Here is a 6,000-nt window from a genome sequence, read left to right on the forward strand (position 1 = left end):
CAAGGGAGTAAAGGGTATTTGGGCAGGGCAAGGAAGATAATTTCAAAGACTATAGTGCTCAAGGAGGTTTAGGACTAAAAAAAGATAATCAGAGTTTGCCGTTAAGTTCATTTTTTGAGAGAAGAGTTTCAGTAGAATAGTGTAACCAAAAGTTATGTTCAAGGATTTAGAAAGTAAACAGGTAGTATGAAAATGGAAACAGCAAATACCAACTGCTCTTTGTAGGATTATGGGATGTTTGGCAGGAAGCCAATTGCCTGAATGTTTGAGACAGTCAAATATAAAGGGTTTTTGTCTATTTTAAGAATCAAGGCAACTTGGGCATATTTGTAGGCAGCAGTAAAGAAGTCAGTAGGTAGGGAGACAGCCATGATGAAAGAAAGTGATTGATTAATAGAACAAGCTCCTGAGAGCAATAGAATTAAGCAGACAAATAGATGGGTTCAATTTGACTTAGGAAAAGAGTCACCTCTTCCTCTGAAACTGGAGTAATCTTTCAATCTAGAAAATTCCATGTTTCATGCTCTAATTAACTGGATGAGCAGAGACATAAAGTGGTTTCTGAGATATGGTCAAAGTCAGATGTAGACATTTTTGTGCCTACAGAAAAACAAAGTGTAGCTACAGATGAGAGAAAGACCCGGGATGCCATGAAGTTTCTACAATGCTAAAGGAGGAAGAATTACATTGGAATAAAGTCATTGATGCTACCCACACAATGGAAAGGGCAGGCAGGAGAGGAATTTTGCACCTATGGTAATCCTGTTACCCCTTCTAAATTACCCATTCTTGAACAAAACTCCAATTTCCACCTTAGTTATAGTTCTGAGTGAAGAGCTGACATGAGGGAGCTTCCTACAAATGGCCTCAATTTTCTCAGTAAAGTAAAAGAGAGGTACTCTGCTGTTAGCTAAGGAGATGGGGCACCAGAGGCTGGAGGAGAAAGGAGAAGGTTTAGAGCAGCCCCTAGAGAGAACAAAATATAGAATCAATGAGAGAACAAGAGGATTGTGGTACAGCAACATAGGCTCATTTGAGATTCAAATGAACTTATCTTGGCCTAATTAACTATGAGGAGAAACCAATCCATTTTTCTCACATACACACATGTACTTTCCCTTCAGCTTCCCAGGAAAAGGGTCAAATATCACTATGTGCTTGCAGGGCCAAGTCAAACAGACTCCAGGTGGCATCCTGTCATGATGCAATCAAACTCTTGACCTTACATGGGGGAGGGTGGGGAGATGCCAGAAGAAGGCCTCATCTCTGGCTGCACTCTCATCACTGAAATAATGAAGTCTCCAAATAATTGAACCAGAGCAAGTAGAAGCCCTGACCAACTTCTCATTAATAGGAAGGTTATTAAGTGAGGTGAATGTCAACATGTCTAATTTTTCTCTACATAAATGAGAACTTAAACACATAGCTGCACACGTATAAGGTCAGTCACCTGTTCTATAGAGATGAAAAGAGAGAAAAAATATGCAATGTCTTGCATATATCTAGTCTCCAATGGTGGACCTTGTACAACTAGAGAAAATAATATTTCATCTTCTTTATCTGTCATGGGAATATTTGTGTTGGACAAATAGAAGTGTAAAAGTCCCCTTTGCCAAAGGATGGAAATATTGTTTTCTTCCTTCTTTCTTTCTAAGCTTCTTTGTCTTTATTAATTTTCTCTTCAGCTTCATTCCCTCTCTCTTCTACAGAGGAGGTCATCAAGGAAGAACAGGTCAACCTCAAGAATGAAATTCTAAAGCTGCAAAGAGATATGATTACAACGGCATAGAAAATGCAAGAATCTAAAGAAACCAATGTGGAAACACTGTGAACTCATAAGCCAATGCTTCTTGATGATCTCCCTGCCCTGCTGCCTATTCTCTAGCTAATACCTCCAGCAGAAATTTGGACCCTCCTTGAGCCTCTGGGATTCTGGTTGGTGACCATTCACCTTATCTTACCCACTCTAAGTCCCAAAGCACCATTTCTTAACCTTCTCCACACCACGCTGCCTTATATAGAACCTTCTACTCCCACCCTGCTTTCCAGCTCTAGCTCTGAGAATAAACATCAAATCAAATCTAGGCCACCATTCCAGGAAAGGACACGTCAGTTATTTGCTCTGTTGCTTCAGTCCTCCTTCCTCTTTGGCTTGCTATACGAAACATTTCTCCCAGATAATACTACTTTATATGTATGTTATTTCCCTTTGCTTAAATGTATACTCTTTGAGGGCAGGGTCTATCTTGCTTGCTATATTCTTAGCACTTAACCTGTTGGCACATACATAAATAAGCACTTACTATGTGCTTTTTCATTCATTCATTCAATTTGGATTCTTATAAATGCATGTATAGGAGACATGAGTAAGGGTAGCCAATGGAAAATAAGTCCAAAAAAAAAATGGTAACACGGTCCAGTAAAAACAGTGTCAGCTACATAAAAGTTCAAAACAATTTGAGATTTTTGATGGATCATTGATTTAGGCCTAGGAGGGACTTTAGAGGTCATCTAGCCCAACTCCCTCATTTTACAGATAATAATTGAAGCCCAGAGGTTAAATGACTTTCCCATACAAGCAGGAATAGCAAAAAAAAAGAAATTTGAGGCTAAATCCTCTGACTTGGAATCTATTCCACTTTCCATTGCTCCATAAGGCTTTATAAGCCACAAGTAATGAAAATGGAGAATGGGACCACTGCTCTTAGTGAAAAGCGTAATGAAAGTTGGTGACTGAAAGACAAAAGTTCTATTCAATTATTCCTTTGCTTCTATTTACACCATCATGAGGAATTATCCTCAAACTGGACTACATTAAATTAAAATGGTTTTAAAACACCCATCTTGAAACCTAAGATTAAAAAAAAAGAGATGATTAGGATACCTTGATGCCACAATGCATTTAAGTCATGAGGCCTGGATGAGTGCTTTATACCCACGGGCACTGAAAGAATGGGCAAATGAAAGTGATTGCTGAGACAATGTCAGTGTTTGTTAAAAGATCACAAAAAATAGGAAAGATGCCACCGGATTGGAAAAGGTCAAATTCTCCAATGTTCGTAATAAGGACAATAATATGACGAAATAAACTGGTGGACTTGATTTCTGTTTTTAGCAAAATCCTAGAAAGAGTTGTCTAGGAGCATTTAGAAGGGAAAATTATAAATAAGAACTATCATGACTTCACCAGGCCAGATTCACTTTATCTCCCTTTTTGGCAGGGGAATGCTATCATATTGCCACTATTCACCCATATTTTGATTTACAGATGAGATGGAGAAATAAGGGACAGAAGAGAGTTCAATCATGTGCATTCAGAACTTGTTGAATTATCAGACCCAAAGAATGGAGTCATGTCATCTTGGAGGTAGGGCTTTTGTGCATTTAGCAAGCGATCCTTGGCCCTATACTCGTCCACGTTTTTCAGTTATTTTGATGAGGGAATAAATTATATATTTAAAATTGAAAATGACATGAGGTAGAGAAAGAGCTAACAGAGGGGATGTTAGGATCTAAAAAGATAACAGAAGGCTAGAAAAATAGGCTAAGTCTAAAGAGATGAAATCATATACTCGGGTTCCAAAAATGACCATATCAAGTACAAACTGAGTGAGGGTATAACTAGACAACAGATAGTGTTATCAAGATCTGTGTGTGTTATCAGGCTGTAGGATCAGTATGAGTTGACAATGTAGCTTGAAAGCCAGAAAAAGATAATGCCATCTTAGATTGTGTTAAAAGAGGCATGTTGCCTTGAACAAGAGAGGTGATTGTTCCACTGTTTTGTCCCACTTAGACAACATCAGGAGCACTGTATTTCATTTTGGCTGCCACATTTAAGGAAGGACTTTGACAAATAGAAAGAATGTAAGATTAATGGTCATTTGATATGAGGATCAGTTGAGAGTATTTGCGATGTGTATTCTGGAGAAAAGCAAAGTTGGGGAGGCAAGGTAGAGGTCATGTTAGCTGCATATATTCAGATGTTATAAAAACACTACAGTAGACTTGTTCTCCCTGAACTAAGAGGAGAAAAAAAGGAACAATGGATAGATGTTGTAAAAAGGAATATTTAAAAATTAAGAAAGGATTGAAAAAAGGAAAAAAACTCCCTAACATTAATAGCTGTACAAAATGGAACGAGCTATGGCAGGCAGTGGGTTCTCCTTCACTTGAGGACTTTAGGGAACAGGTTCCGTGTCAGGGATGTCTTGGATTAAAATTCTGTTCAAGCGGTGATGGGCCAAATGCTTTCTGAGGTTCATTTCAGCTCTGAGATTCTGTGATACCTGAACCCATGGTGCCAGCAGCGCTATACTCTAAGCAATAATTAAAAAGGTATATGAATCAGGGGGGAAAATGAAGCCACTGACCAGATTCCTGACCCATCTGGGAACTGAAAGAGAGGATACGAATTTTATAAAACAAGCTGGTTCTAAGTCATTTCATTGTTGCCCTGAAAGGTGTCAAAAGAGAGCCAAACTATCTCTATTGTCCCTTTTGGCTCTAATATTCTATGGCAGTCTTCTTTGGCAGAATGGTGCAGTGGAAAGCTTGTTGTATTTCAAGTCAGAGGTTGTAGGGTCAAACCCCAGGTATAACACTGACTTCTTTCTTAATTTGTAAAATGAGATGGTTGGACTAGACAACTTCCATGGTCCTTTATGGTTCTAAATCTACCATTCTCTGTCTTGACTTAAGAATCATCATTAATTTTCTGGAATGTCTAATTGCTAAAGTCACAACAATACGTCTGTTTAATGTTAGCATTTGTTAAGAGCAAAAGCAAAGTCACTGGGAATTGATACACCAGTATTGAGGCATATCAGAAACCTAATTGCATTTGTTTAAGTCTCTAATACCTCTCTGTTATTTTTAATCTTCTGGTAGAAGAATTAAGAGGTAGCAATTAAAAGTTAAACTGTTGTACTTGGGGGAACAGTTTTAACCCTGTTTTCCACCGAACCTTTGAGATCATTATCCTCATTCTACATAGTAGATAAGCAACCTTTGGCTGAGTGTGTACAGCGCAGGTGTATCCAGATGAAAAACAGAAAAATCAATCAAGGATCACTCTTTCCATAGGAAGTCACACATTCATGGAGATTTTTTTAAAAAGTCAACTGAATTTTCTTCTTTAAGGAAAACATTGAGTTTGATGCCAACTTCAATCAAGCTCATTTCTGGGTGCTTCTGCTAAGGCTAATGTGATTTTACTGACCTAAGTGGCAAGGATTTCATAATTAGGTTAAAATAAAAATAACTCCAGTGTAAACCAGTTAATTGACAAAGGGCTCTAAACTTCCTCTATCCTAATCCCATTCTTTCTTTGCCTGGCCTATTGATGACCTATAAGAAAAGAAACCTAACCTGCTGATGATGTGGTTACCTCTCTTTTTAGTCTTTTGCTAAGTAAGGTGACGCTTGGTAATCCTAATTAAGGTACTATACAGGCTCAAATTTACAACCAAACCAACCAGTTTTACAACTTGAAGGAATTTAATCTGGCCCCAGAATTGCAGCTGAAAAACACAAAAGAACGAAAAAGCTGGTAACCCCACTCCGGCTCTAACAATTTCCATTCAAACCAATAAAAAAAGTTTTTATAAGTTCAAAATCGAAGTAAAATGAAAAATCCTAAAAAAAAGCAAGAAGGAATTAGTTCATTGGAAGTGAACAAATTTGAACCCCCCCCCTGGAAATAGGTATCTTCAATAGTTATGACACAGCCCAGTACTCAAAAGGGACTGTAAACATTTGGAAATATTTAGATATTGCTCATATGTCAAACATGATGAATAATCAGTCCCAACTTGCTGATATACATCACTAAAGAATCATATCTATGCCCAGAGGGATATCTGTACCTTTTATGGGCAGAATAAAGGCAGCAAAGGACTACAAACATTACTTCACATTCACAAAAAAGAGTCACTGGGTTAATCTCCCAAACACACACACACACACACACACACACACACACACACACACACACACACA

General features: G+C 38.0%; 1 protein-coding gene across 1 annotated transcript in view; it reads right to left on the minus strand.

The window, feature by feature from the left end:
- The window catches only part of HSD17B2 (hydroxysteroid 17-beta dehydrogenase 2), a 90,235-nt gene that overhangs the window by 83,606 nt on the left and 629 nt on the right, over positions 1-6,000 (minus strand). The gene's annotated exons all lie outside the window — the stretch shown is intronic.

This window comes from Gracilinanus agilis, chromosome 2 (assembly GCF_016433145.1).
Source record: "Gracilinanus agilis isolate LMUSP501 chromosome 2, AgileGrace, whole genome shotgun sequence".
NCBI lineage: Eukaryota > Metazoa > Chordata > Mammalia > Didelphimorphia > Didelphidae > Gracilinanus > Gracilinanus agilis.